The sequence below is a fragment of the Aotus nancymaae genome, unplaced genomic scaffold, assembly GCF_030222135.1.
Source record: "Aotus nancymaae isolate 86718 unplaced genomic scaffold, 86718_ANA_hifiasm-v0.15.2.pri h1tg000057l, whole genome shotgun sequence".
In the NCBI taxonomy this organism is placed as follows: domain Eukaryota; kingdom Metazoa; phylum Chordata; class Mammalia; order Primates; family Aotidae; genus Aotus; species Aotus nancymaae.
Genome location: NW_026988471.1, coordinates 45,431,047 through 45,446,354, shown reverse-complemented (window position 1 = coordinate 45,446,354; position 15,308 = coordinate 45,431,047). Strand labels below are relative to the sequence as shown.

The window sequence follows — 15,308 nt, the reverse complement described above, 5'->3', positions numbered from 1 at the left end:
AAGAAAGTTACAGAGAAGTTTGAAGCTAGCAGTGGTTGATTCATGAGGTTTAAGGAAAGAAGCCATCTTCATCACATAAAAGTGTAAGGTGAAACAACAAGTGCTGAAATAGAAGCTGCAGTAAGTTGTCTAGAAGATCTGACCATTAGTGAAGGTGGCTAAACAACAGATTTTTAATGTAGACAAAACAGCCTTCTATTGAAAGAAGATGCCATCTAGGACTTTTATAGTTAGAGAGGAGAAATCAGTGGCCAGCTTTAATGCTTGACAGGCCGACTCTCTTGTTAGGGACCAGTGCAGCTAGAGACTTTTAAGTTGAAAACACTAATTTGCCATTTTGTAAATGGTAAGAATTTACACATTTAGAGTTATGCTAAATCTACTTTGCCTGTATACTGTTAATGGAACAACAAAGTCTGGATGACAGCACATCTGTTTATAACATGGTTTACTGAATATTTTAAGCTCACTGTTGAGACCTACTGCTCAGAAAAAAAAAAAAAACCTTTCAAAATATTGCTGCTTATTTACAATGTACCTAGTCACCCAAGAGCTCTGATGGAGATGTACAAGGATATTAATGTTTTTTTTTCATGACTACAACACAAGATCCATTCTGCAGCCCATGGATCAAGGAGTAATTTTGATTTTTCAAGTCTTATTACTCAAGAAACACATTTTGTAAGGCCATAGCTGCCATAGATAGTGATTCCTCTGATGGATTTGGGAAAATTAAATTGAAAACCTTCTAAAAAGGATTCACCATTCTAGATGGATGCCATTAAGGACATTTGTGATTCATGGGAGGAGATCATAATATCATCATTAACGAGAAGCTGATTCCAATCCTCATGAATGATGTTGAGAGGTTCAGGACTTCATTGGAGGAAACCACTGCAGATGTGGTGGAAATAACCAGAGAACTAGAATTAGAACTGGAGCCTAAAGATGTGACTGAATTGCTGCAACATTATGGTAAAACTTTAACAGATGAGGAATTACTTCTTTTGGATAAGAGATAAAATGGTCTTCTGAGATGAAATCTACTGAAGATACCATGAATATTGTTGAAATGATAACAAAGGATTTAAGTTATTATATAAACTTAGTTAATAAAGCAAAGCAATGGCAGGGTTTGAGAGAGTTGACTCCAGTTTTGAAAGAAGGTCTGCTATGGGTAAAAGGCTATCAAATAGTCTGGCATGCTACAGAGAAATTTTTTTGTAGGAGGAAGAGTCAATTGATGCAACCAACTTCATGGTTAAAATTTCATTTTAAGAAATTGCTGGCTGGGCACAGGTGGCTCTTGCTTGTAATTCCTGTGTTTTGGGAGGCTGAGGCGGGCAGATCACTTGAGGTCAGGAGTTTGAGACCAACCTGGCCAACGTGATGAAACTCCATCTCTATTAAAAATACAAGAAAAATTAGCTGGGCGTGGTGGTAGGCCCCTGTAATCCCAGCTACTTGGGAGGCTGAGGCACGAGAATTGCTTGAATCCAGGAGGCGGATGTTGCAGTGAGCCAAGATCACTCCAGTGTACTCCAGCCTGAGTGATAGAGCGAGACTTAGTCTAAAAAAAAGAAATTGCCACAGCCTCCCCAACCACCCACCCTGATCAGTCAGCAGCCATCAACATCAAGACAACACCTTTCACCAGCAAAAAGATTACAACTTGCTGAAGGCTCAGATAATCATTAACACTTTTTAGCAATAAAGTATTTTTAAATTGTGTACATTTTAAAAACATAATGCTAAAAATGAAAAAATAAAATAAAATAAAAAACATAATGCTATTGCCTACTTAATAGACTACTATGTAATATAAATAACTTTTACATGCACTGGGAAACCAGAAAATGTATATGACTCACTTTATTGTACAATTTGCTTTATTGTGGTGGTCTGGAACCAAATCTGCAATATCTACAAGGTATACCTGCACCCAAATATTACAATAATCATGGCACTTTGCCTTGGAAAAGGTTTCTTTGCAAAGGTTTGCTTCTGGAAGTAGACATGAGAAGGGTTGCCTGTTGTGCGTTATTGTGAAGTGGTGAGATGGTTGTTGGAAATCTGAGGGAAAATGAACACCAGATGTGGGTGTGTGTGACTCATGACATGTAGTAAACTGAGGTAGCTGGGAGATGGGTATTTTTTAAAACAGTATTGAGATATAATTCACATACCATACACATCACCTATTTGAAATATACAATTCAGTGGTTTTTTACAACCACTAATCAACTTACTATTTCTGTAGATTTGCCTATCCTGGAAATATAAATGGGGTCTTATAATACGTGATTTTTTGTGACTATCTTTTACTTAGCGTAATGTTTTCAAGGTTCACCTCTGTTGTAGCATGCTTCAGTACTTCGTTCCTTTTTGTGGCTGAATAATATTCCATTGTATGGATATATACCAAATTTTGTTTATCCATTTATCAGTTGATAGACATCTGGGTTCTTTCCACATTTTGGCTGTTGTGAGTAAGCTGCATCAGACGTCCGTGTACAAATTTTTGTATGGACATACATGTTTATATCTCTTGGGTATGCCTAGTAGAGTGAGATTCCTGGGTCACATGGTAGTGTTAAGGGTTTGAGAAGCAAGCACCAGTTTTTAAACTCTGTAAAGCGCAGTTTGGTAGCATCTGTAAAAATTACAAATATACTTCTTTGACCCAGCAATTCTTCTTGGATTTTATCCAGTAGATATTATATTTGCACACTAACAAAATGTTGAATATATAAGATTACTTATTTCAACATTGAAAACAACCTGCATATCCTTTAGTAAGGGATAGGGTTAGGATAAATTTAACCCACCCTGTGAAGTACTATGCATTTGTAAAAACTAAACACATGAAAACAGAACCTCCCCTAAAACAAAATTCTTTATTTACTGATATGTTAGTGGAAAAAAGCAAGGTGAAAAAATGTGTACAAGATGCCATTTATGTAAAGAGTTGTCAGAGGGCATACCTGTATATTCTGGAAGGAACTGAAAAAACTGGTTGTCTCTTGCTAGGGGATCTGAGGAGCTAGAGGACAAGGTAAGGAGACTTTCCACTGAATATCTTTTGCTATCTTTTGAAATTTGAACCACATTAATGTACTACATAGTCAAAATGAAAGTTACAGTGAATTAGATTTTGCCAATACTTCTTGGTTATGGAAAGTAGGCCTATATCAGGAAGTTGCTAGATTTCTCTGATGTCACTTAGACTTCAGTAGACTACAAAAGTTGTCTTTCTAAAATTTCCAACATATTGGGGAACAGCTTAGTTGCCAGAGGACAATGAGTAAAAATTATCAGTTTATAATATAAAACATTTTATGTAATACACATAGCACATGACATGAAATAGTAATAATGCAAAAATGTTTTAATAACTTTTAAAGCATTTTCGTTATAGTGTTTCTCAGAGCAATCTAGTGAGATACTCATTTTCACCCTTTTCTAGATGAAGAACCTAGAAAGCTGACAGGTTAAGTGATTTGCCCAAGTTCTGTAGCCAGGAAGTAGTAGAGCTGGGAGTGGACCAGATCATTAGATGGTGTAGAAGTTAGACAACTCCAGTAATTGAGGTCAGAAAACAGGTTCTTGCCCTGTTTTCACTACTTAGTGGCCAAGTGATCTTAGACAAGCTACTTAACTTCTCATATCCTTATATGTAATATGATTAGAATAAAACTAATATGTACTTTGCAGGACTATATTAGAACTGAGTGAAATCAAATAGTACATACTCAAATGTTTGTTGAATGGATTAAAAAATGTCAGGGAGCATTTTTGTATTTCATACTTCCAATCCTTACTGCAGTTTGTCTCAGCATTTCTTCCTAGTTTAAGTGACAGACCGAGTGCAGCGCATAGATAACTATGGAGGAGGGCTGGTTTTTTCATTTAATTTAATGTGAAGTTAATTTGAACTTTGTCATAAGAGAAGAATTTAAGTCTTTATGTTTCTACCATACATTAGAGTTAGTTCACTTTCTTCTTAGTACTTTTATGATACTTCCAAAATGTACTATAGAAAGCATGTCGAATTTTGAATAAGCTAGGAAATAATTAATTTGTTGAACATTAGAGTTGGCCTTCTTAAATGTTCACTTTTAAGCAAAAATATTTAAAAATTCAAAGATCTGATGGTTTTGTAGTGGTAATATAAAACATTCACAAAAAATTACTAGTTAGACTGAAATTGCCCCAATATGTAGTTAACATTATTCATATTGAATCACAACTTTATTTTTTAATTTTTACTTTTCTGTGTGTACATAGTAGATATATGCATTTCTCGGGTACATGAGATATTTTGATATAGACACAATGCATAATAATCACATCAGGGTATTCACATCAAGCATTTATCTTTTGTACATATGGTTGTACAAGCAATCCAGTTATACTCTTAGTTATTTTTAAATGCACAGTTAAATTATTGACTATAGTCACCCTATTTTGCCATCAAATACTAGATCTTATTCATTCTAACTTTTTTGTGCCCATTAATCACATTCTCTGCACCCCTACTCCCACTACTACCCTTCCCAGCCTGTGGTAACCATTCTTCTATTCTCTGTCTCCAAGAGTTCAATTGTTTTAATTTTTAGCTCCCACAAGTAACATGCAAAGGTTGCCTTTCTGTGCCTGGCTTATTTCATTTAACATAATGACCTCCAGTTCTGTTCACATTGTTGCAAATGTCAGGATCTCATTTTTTAATGGCCAAGTGGTACTTCATTACTCCATTGCATGTATGTACCACATTTTTATCCATTTGTCTGCTAATGGACACTTAGGTTGCTTTCAAATCTTGGCTATTGTGATTAGTGATACAATAAACATGGGAGTCCAGCTATCTCTTTAGTATACTGATTTGTTTCTTTTGGATATATAACTAGCAGTGGAATTGCTGGATCATACGGTAGGTCTGTTTTTGTTTTTTTGAGAACTGATCTCCGTAGTGTTGTACTAATTTACATTTCCACCAACAGTATATGAGAGTTCCCTTTCTCCACATCCTTGCCAGCATTTGTTATTGCCTGTCTTTTGGATAAAAGCCATTTTAACTAGGGTGAGATGATATCTCATTGTAGTATTGATTTGCATTTCCTCTGATGACCAGTGATATTGGGTACCTTTTCATATACCTGTTTACTTACCACATGTGTATCTTTTTTTGAGAAATGTCTATTCAGATCTTTTGCCCATTTTTTAATCAAATTGTTAGATTTTTTTCCCTATATGTAGTCTGGTTATTAACCCTTTGTCAGATAGATAGTTTGCAGATATTTTCTCCCATGGGTTTTCTCTTCACTTTCTTCATTGTTTCTTTTGCTGTGCAGAAGCTTTTTAACTTGATATGATTCCATTTGTCTATTTTTGCTTTGGTTGCCTGTGCTTGTGGGGCATTATTCAAGAAATCTTAACCCAATCCATTGTCCTGGAAAGTTTCCCCAATGTTTTCTTTTAGTAGTTTCATAGTTTGTGGTCTTAGATTTTAAGTCTTTAATCAATTTTGGTTTGATTTTTGTATATGGTGAGAGTTGGGGGTCTAGTTTTCATTCTTCTGCCTATGGATATTCAGTTTTCCCACCACCACTTACAGAAGAGACTGTTCTTTCCCCAGTGCATGTTCTTGGCATCTCTGATGAAGTGAGTTCACTGTAGATGCATGGGTTTACTTCTGGGTTCTCTATTTGTTTCATTGGTCTATATGTCTGTTTTTGTGCCAGTACCACGTTGTTTTGGTTATAATAGCTCTGTAGTATAATTTAAGTCAATTAATGTGATTCCTTCAGTTTTGTTCTTTTTGCTCAGGATACCTTTGGCTATTCTGGGTTTTTTGTGGTTCCATATAAATTTTAGGATTGTTTCTTCCATTTATGTGAAGAATATTATTGGTATTTTGATAGGGATTGCATTGAATCTGTGGATTCCTTTGGGTAGTATGAACATTTAAACAATATTGATTCTTCCAATTCATGAACATGAAGTATCGTTCCATTTTTTTGTGTCCTCTTTAATTTCTTTCATCAATATTTTATAGTTTTCATTGTAGAGATCTTTCACTTATTTGGTGAAGTTAATTCCTAGTTATTTAATTTTATTTGTAGCTATTGTAAATGGGATTTTTAAAAATTTCTTTTTCAGATTATTTGCTGTTGGCATATAGAAATGCTACTGATTTTTCTATGTGGATTTTGTATCCTGCAGCTTTACTCAATTTGTTTATCAGTTCTAATAGTTTTTGGTAGTCGTTAGGTTTTTCCAAATATAAGATCATATCATCTACAAACAAGGATAATTTGACTTCTTCCCTTCCAATTTGGATGCCCTTTATTTTTCCCTCTCATCTGATCGTTCTAGCTAGGACTTCCTGAGGCACAACTTTAATTTCAAAGAATTCTATTATTATTTAAGGAGGTTGTACAAAGTACATGAATAGTACTTGCTTTTTTTTTTTACTCTGTAATAATTTAGAACAGAAATTAAAGTTTCAATTTGAAGTTCTTATGCTATAGTTCTAATTAATAAAAAGTTAATTAATTAAAATACCTTGAAATATCAACTGAAAATTTTAGAGCTTTAAATATTTTTATCATTCATCCTGTGTAATATGTAAAACACAGTAGAGTTTTGTGTGTATTTTTTTTAAGTTAAAAATAGCCCTTTTAGTATTGAAATATGACTAACTCAGATGTTCAGTGTGAACAGGCTAAGTTGAGTTGGCATGTCATCTCAATTAGTGTTGAATCAATATAAATGTTTTATAATACTTTTAAGTGAAATTATATGCTAGTTTTTAATGTATTTATTTGCATGTTTATAGAAAACTTATGTTGAACAGATGACAATCATATGAAGACTGAGAACACTAAAGCTTTGAGCTTGTGAACTGTGTAGGAATTACATCCTACAAGTTAAGGATCAATTCCGATGCTATTGAGATTTTACACATAATTAAAAGACACTACTTTAACAGGATTTCTCTTTACAGTAAATTTTAAGTTACTCCAGGAAAACAAAATAAAAGAATGCTATTATAAAGAAACTTGAAAGTAGGAAAGTCATTTGGTTTCTTAAAATATTCTGCCAGCTTCTTATTGGTATACTTATTAAAGAACATACACAGTTTGTACTAATTTAATTCAGTTGTTGCATTGGCATTAAAATTTTTTTTTCATTTGCAGACTTTCTTATAGTGGAAAGTAATAATCTGACTACACACGTATATTTCATTGAAGCTTGAATTATTTTATGCTGTTATTTGAATGTTTAAGTTAGGACCAGATCACTTTTGGTGAACTAAATAGATTCCTGAATAGTACTAAACACAAATCTTGCCAAGAGTGGTGATCTTGCCAAGGTGAAAACATTCAGTAAGAAAAGACAACAGGCCTCTTTTTGTCATCTTTGTATTGAAATAGATTTTATGTTGAAACAACCACTGTGGACACTAAGAGTGAAAATACAGTGAATGACCAGAGATTTATTCATATAAAAAGTAGGTAATTTGGCACGAATGTGGGCCAAAAAAATTTAGTGGCAAAGAGACATTTGTTTTAATATTCAGTGGGGAAGGAAAATGTTTATATTAGAATTTTGTAAAACATCTTTAGCCACTAGGAGGAGTTGTACAGTGTTTCTTTTTTAGATGAAGAGATTAGCAGTTAAAAAATCAAGTCTGTTTAAACAAACACTATTTTGATGACAGCCTGTTTGAGCCATGAGTGTTTCCTCTGAGCAACCCTCAGTGCCTGAAACAGTGTCTGGCACATAGTAGGCATCAAAATGGTCTGTTTGCTTCAATTAATATTTCATGTAATGAATTCCGGTGGAGTCAAATAATTTGTACAGGTACTTGGAGCACATTGTCAGGAAGACTGATCTGTAGTATTGCTTTAGGCACTTTTTAAGTTTGTTCACAGGGAACCATTTATTTATTCTCAGCCCTATTGACTGTGTATATGTTCCTTAACTTTGAAAAAATTAGCCAATAACAGTAGAATTCAAATGACTTTATTATGGAAACCTATAAAATGAGAGTAAATCAATGTCAGTGATGCCAGAAATTAGTTAATAGAAAGGAATTTATTTCATTCTATCTTGTCTGTTACAAAAGAATGTATATATATGTTTGTAGTAAAAATTCAGATAGAAAAATAGAGAAAGTTAAAGATCCTAGCACTGCTATCATAGAGGCAATGAACGATTACTAACAGATTGTATATGTTCTTCTAATTTTGTAATTTTTATATATATATATATAATTTTAAAACAAAATAGTCATGGGTTTATAACGTTTTCCCCCACTAATGTATTATGAACATCCTTCTCTGTGTGTGTATAATCTGCCTCTTCTTGCATAGTATCTTTAGCCAGTATATCTCTATAAGTAACACAAAACTCCAGCTTATATTAGTTTGAATAATAAGGAAACTGATTATGTCATATAACAGAGGTTGGGAGGTTCTAGATACAGATAGTCAGGGTATGGCTATACTTCTTACTGATTCTCCTGGTTATTATCCTCAGGCTGCGGCCATCAGTGAGATGGCCGCAGCTTCTCTTCCTTGAATTTTCCTAATCCTTGGGAAAGACAATGGGATCATCAGTATTTAATTAATTAGTCTAATCATCATAGTTGAGATGAATGTTGAGCAATTAATCATCATTACAAGTATTCCATGTACTATGATTTATTTAACTAATTTCCTAGTAAAGTTTATGATCAAATTTTCATGATTATAAAGGATAATTTTGTATACTTGTGCAAAGGTTTTTGTAGACTAGATTACTGGAGTAACATTCCTAGATCAAAGGAAGTTGATAGACACTGTCGAACTAAAGTTCTAATTTGAAGAATATGTATATATCCACATACATATCCTTACTAATAGAGTGTAGATTTCCCTGACTCCCCATCAAGCCTCTTTACCTCTTATCAATCTATCGGGGCTGCTGCCTACAGGGATCTGCCAAGGGAGCAGACTATGCACTGTAGTAGCTTCATCTGATTTCTAAGAGGAGGTATAAGCCCTGGCCATGAATTTTTAAAAGTCTGATTTATAGAGCCACCATTTATTAAATTTCAGTGGAATATTACTGATTGAATCACAGAGGTAGCATTTATCTTACCCAGCCTCCCCGCCTCCATTCTCTTTTCTGCCTCATGTTATAGAAACCTCAGTAGAAAATAACATCCAGTCCTCAAAAGGCAGCTTCGAGACAGGGAAAATTGGTGCTAGTTAAGATGGGAAATGTTCCCATGTGAAGTGTGAGCAAGAGAAAAGAAATGGCACAACAACCCTAAAAATGTACTCTAGAAGAAGAAAAAAGGACTTGCAGAAGAGGAAGAATCTGGCCTGACCCTAGAAGCAAAAGCAAATGAAAAAACCTCCACACGGTTTACCATGAAAAATAGTACTAAGGATATGAATTGAGTAAATTAAGAGCAAAGATGAGAGCATGAAACAAAATGATGTGGAGAAGATGACTGCAGAATTAGTGAAATAAATTGAGAGTGCACAGATCACTATTACAGGTCATAAATGAAAAATAGCAAGAAACAGACAAATTAGAAAGTCAGGTTTTAGCATGGAAGAAAGGTTTGAGCTAATCAAAATGAATGAGGGGTAGTTAGGGGATTGGGAAGAATAAAGCATTTAGAGAAGATGTGATTATACAGAGGAGAAACAGAAGAGATGCAAACCTACGACTAGTTAGTGCCTCTAAAATACCCAACAAAAAAATGATTCAAAGATATGATAGAAGACAGTTTCCACAAAGAGGGGATTCTCCAATTTGTACGTTAAAGGGACTCACTATATCAAGAAAATAATTGAATGAATTAGAGTTACAGAACAATGTAAATAAAAACTAATACAAGCAATGGAAGTTGTACAGTGTGGGAAGGAGGAGTGAAGAAAATATAATTGTACCCCTTATATTCCCAGCTATTCTGGCTGTCCTCAGATACTGAGCCTGTTTGGTACAACCTCTTCAGGGAATAAGTTTTAAATGAAATTCTACATCTCAAACCATGAGTCCCTACCTTACACCTAGCCTCTTTCCCCTGCTCAGCCCAAAGTACTGGGAGCCAGGCTTGTACCATCTAGGCAGAATATTGAAATATTTCTTTTGAGGGAAAATGGTACAAAAGAAAAACTTACAGATACTGACGTTTGGGATTCTCTAAGGGAAAGTCAGGATTCCTACCCAGTCCCTAGTTCTGTGCATCCCGCTGGTTGAATTATCGTACTTATGCATGGTAAGCATCCAGTCAGCTGTTTAAAAGTTTCACTTTGTTGTTGCTGTTGTTTAAAAATAGTGTTAATGAGATGTAACTGCATACCGTAAAAGTAACTCATAAAGTGTATAATTCAGTGGTTTTTAGTATAGGCACAGTCGTGCAGCCATTGCCACAATCTAATTTTGAGACATTTCACCACATCAAAAAGAAACTATTAGCAGTCATCCCCTATTCCCACCCTTCTCTCCACGGCCCACATAACCACTACAGGAGTGTACAATCTTTTGGCTTCTCTGGGCCACACTGGAAGAGTAGGAATTGTTTTGAGCCACACATGCAATATATTAACATTCAAGATAGCCGACGAGCTTTAAAAAAAAATCTCATCATGTTTTAAGAAAGTTTATGAATTTGTGTTGGTCCACATTCAAAGCTGTCCTGGGCCGCATGTGGCCCGTAGGCCATGCGTTAGACAAGCTTACACTCATATGTTTTCTATCTCTGTATATTTGCCTAATCTGGGCATTTCCTACATGGCGTTTTAAGTAGAATGAGAAGTAAAGAATCACCAGATATTTGAGGAATACCTCAAATAAAATCCAGAAATGAAAACAACAAAAAAGAAACTCAGGGGAAATAGAGGCAATATAAAGACAGAAGATAACAAAAACTTTTTTTTTTTCAAACTTTACCATAAAAGGTGAACAGGAAGCAGTTAAAAGGAATATTCAGAGAACAAGAAAACTTTTGGGAAATAAACATACTATTAAACACAACAGAAGTAGAGACAAAAGTTGAAAAAATTCCCTAGTCAAACAGAAAGTCAAAAATTGCAAAATGAGTTAAAAGATAAGAAAAGCAGAAATTAGCCAAAATAGTGGTATTCCTAGCAAAAAGAGTAAGGAAAAAAATCCTTAAGAGACCTGATCAAAAAGGTCTTTAAATAAAAGAATTTTAAGAACCAGAAGACCTGAGATTATAGATTAAGAAGGCCCATATATTTTCAGCATAGTGGATGAAAAAACACTTTAAAACACATTTTGGTGAAAGTTTTGATAACCAGAAATAAAGGGATTATTCTAAAAGTTTCCAGAGAATGAGAGAGACATGATACCTACAGAGGAAGAGAAACCAGAATGGCACTGAACTTCTCAAATGGGAATCAGAAAACAATGAAGCAATGCCTTCCAAATTCTGAAGCAAGGCCAGGCGCTGTGGCTCACACCTGTAATCCCAGCACTTTGGGAGGCCGAGGTGGGCGGATCACTTGAGGTCAGGAGTTTGAGACCAGCCTGGCCAACAAGGTGAAACCCTGTCTCTACTAAAAATACAAAAATTAGCTGGACGTGGTGGTGGGTGCCTGTAATCCCAGCTACTTGGCAGGCTGAGGCAGGAGAATCGCTTGAGCCCAGGAGGCAGATGTTGCAGTAAGCCGAGATCGTGCCACTGCATTCCAACCTTGAGCAGAGTGAGACTCCATCTCAAAAACAACAACAACAAAAACAAATTCTGAGGCAGAATGATTCCCAACAATTACAGTAAAGTCATTTGCAGACTTAAAACATCTCTAAGAATCTATTTCCCATATACCCTTTCTCAGGAATCTATTGAAGGAGGTGCTTAAAAAGAAAATAAGCAAAAGGAAAGAAGAAACATAGATGGAAGAAGTCTTGGAATTTAGAAATAGCAGATCCAAAAGAATGGAGAGAGGGAAAGAGAATTCACAAGATGCTCGTGAAGGGACCTCACAGCACAGCAGCTGTGTAGCAGTCCTAGGTGCCTCCAAAAGGATGGAAGGAGTGGGGAGAAGAGATCAAGCATTTAGAGGCGATACTTCTTTGAATATTTGAAGATAATTTACTGACAGTTACATAAGAAGCAAACGGAGGGGGAAAAGAGCAGTTGTTAACATCCATGGACAATTAAATATGTTTACCGTGAGAAAAGCAATGTTTAATTGTGGTTTACTGTGTGGTTCACTGTGATTAGCAGTTTTATAATCATAATGTAGACACTGTGCTATTAATTCAGTTGAAAGGAGGAGCTGTTACCATTGAAGAAGGGGTGTGAGTCAGAGAGAAATGTGTATGTGGAGGTAGGCAGCTTGTAGGTAACAGGTGCTAAGTCCTCTTCTCTCATAGTAGAAGGCAGAAAGTAAGTTAATCTTGAAAAATCTATACTTATTATTATTTTTTAATTTGAGGTAAACAGAAGAAACAGCAAAAGGAGTTGAAAATATCTGCCTCGGAGCAGACATCAGGAGTGGGGAGGGATGGAAGAGGAGACTACTATTTTTATTATTAGTCTAATTGTAGTCCTTTAAAGATGTCACATACATGATTTTGATAAATGCAACATTTTTACTTTAAAAAGATGGGCCACAGAGGTGTTTGTTTGTTTGTTTGTTTTTCTTTTTTGAGACAGAGTCTTGCTCTGTTGCCAGGCTGGAGTGCAGCGGCACGATCTTGGCTCACTGCAACCTCTGCCTCCCGGGTTCAAGCAATTCTCATGCCTTAGCCTCCCGAGTAGCTGACACTACAGGCATGAGCCACCACGCCCAGCTAATTTTTGTACTTTTAGTAGAGATGGGGTTTCACCATATTGGCCAGGATGGTCTTGACCTCTTGACCTCGTGAGCTGCCTGCCTTGGCCTCCCAAAGTGCTGGGATTACAGGTGTGAGCCACTGTGCCTGGCTGAGTTTTTCTATTTTTAAAAATAGGTCTTGGTTCCCTTTTTTCTACATTTATTGTATGTGGGATCATAAACACTTGGCTACAACAAAATAGAGGGCAACCTCTTGGATGATTGTACTTTTTATTTTAATAAACATAAGATGACCACAAGTGTGCTGGAGGCATGACAAATGTGAAGTCATGGATCTTGCCTCTTAGAGCATTAGAAAGGTATATACATAAATCTTATTGAAACCTCTCTGATCATATAGTTGCCTTGATTAAAAACCTTCATGGTTCCAAACTAAATTCTTAGTTTGACATTTGAGAATTTTCTAAAATTCTAGCCCTAAATCTATCACAGCGAGATACCATTTCACACCAATTACAATGACTATAATAAAAAAAGATAATGACAAGTGTCAGGAGGGTGTGGAAAAATTGGAATCCTCATACACTGCTGGTGGGAATATAAAAATGGTTCAGCCACTTTGGAAGAGGCTGGCAGTTCCTCGAGTGATTAAACATAGTTTCCATTCAGCCCAACAATTCTGCTCTGAGGTGTAATCCCAAGAGAGATGAAAACATGTTCACACAAAAACTTGTGCATAAATGTTCATAGTAAAGTTATTCATAATAGCCAAAAAGCAGAAGCAACCCAAATGTCCATCAGCTGTTGAATGGATAAATAAAATGTGGAATATCCATAGAAGGGAATATAATTGAGCCATAAAAAGGAATGAAATACGGATACATGCTACAACATGGATGAACCTTGAAAACATTATGCTAGGGAAAAGAAGCCAGTTGCACATGTTTTATGATTCCGTTTATATGAAATGTCCAGAATAGACAAATCATAGAGAAAAAGGTAGCTTAGTGGTTGCCTAGGGCTGGGAGGAAGGAGAAATGGGGAGTGATTGGAGTTGGGTAAAGAGTCTGTGGGTGATGAAAATGTTCTAAAACTTTAGAGTGGTGATGGCTGCACGACTCTGAATATACTAAAAACCATTGATTTGTGTGCTTGAAATTAGTGAATTGTATGGCTAGAAAGGACCTTCTAGGGTAATTTTTCATTCCACTCTATAAAGCTATTTTTAAAAATCCTAACTTTGCCCTACGTTTCCAGACTTATTTCTCATTCTTCCACTTGGCCTCAAGCAAGTGCAGCTCTTTCTCCAGTCCTCCAGTTTAAGACCTACTGCTACCCATTGTTTCCAATCCAGCTGAACTTCCTCCTATTCCATAAAATAGAAAAAGTGAATTCTTCCCAACAGAAAGTAATCTCTGCTCCCAACCTCTACCACACCTTATGTCTCCAGGCAAATCACTTTACATATTATGGTATAGAGGAGATGTGTAAGTTGAAGCTTAGTCAACATTTGTCAGCCACATGTACTCAAAAATTACCCTAGAAAATCTTTTAAATTGCTTGAACAGTACAATTCTCTTTACATCGAACTTGGCCAGTGTTTCCTTCCAGGATTGGAACAGATCCCTCTTCTGTTGAATGCAAGTTGAAAAATCTGACTTGCATTTATAGGTGTTATATGAAATAAAAAAGTACAACAAAACCCTATAAATAGTACAAATTTGGATATATGTGATTGATTGGCTTTAGCCAGTTCTTAGCCCTGCTTCTCAATGGAAACAAGCTAAGGCTCTTACCTTATGTAGTTGGGAGTGAGATGGATGGATGATAGAGGGATTGATTTATGAACTGATTAGTCATCTTTGGGACTTCTAAAATTCAATGTACATTTTGTGTGTAATAATTGGCCTGTTTCTAATGAAAGATATCATCTAACAAAACAAATGTTTTCCCCATTTCCCCCCATAGTATGTAGAATAGGCTACTTTTCATTAACTTCCAGTAACTTCACCTTGCAGTTTAAACAATTAAATATTTGGACCTGACTTACTGCACTGCAGTGGGCTTTTACCTGACTGTAACCAGACTCCTGTTCTACACCATGAAGTGTTCACACTATCAGGGCCAGGCTGAAACTAACACCTCCTAAGACAGTGGCAGAATCAAGTCTTTCCACCTTTACGCTCTCAGATGTGCACTTAGTAAATAAGAATGGTAGGCAAAATCACCAGATCTTTTGAAATATTTTGTTCTTGTTCTCTGCCTGTTTCTTGCCAAGTAAATTGAATTGGTTTGTATAAATGAAATGTGCTATACAAAAGACTAGTTGAGGCCAGGCATGGTGGCTCACGCCTGTAATCCCAGCACTTTGGGAGGCCAAGGTGGGCGGATCATGAGGTTAGGCGTTCGAGACTATCCTGGCCAACATGGTGAAACCTCGTTTCTACTAAAAATACAAAGCCAGGTCTGGTGGCATATGCCTATAATCCCAGCTACTCA

The 15,308-nt window shown here is 35.8% G+C and overlaps 1 protein-coding gene across 2 annotated transcripts in view; it reads left to right on the top strand.

The window, feature by feature from the left end:
• PIGF (phosphatidylinositol glycan anchor biosynthesis class F) overlaps positions 1–15,308 on the top strand; it is a 33,443-nt gene that overhangs the window by 6,082 nt on the left and 12,053 nt on the right. The window lies entirely within an intron of this gene.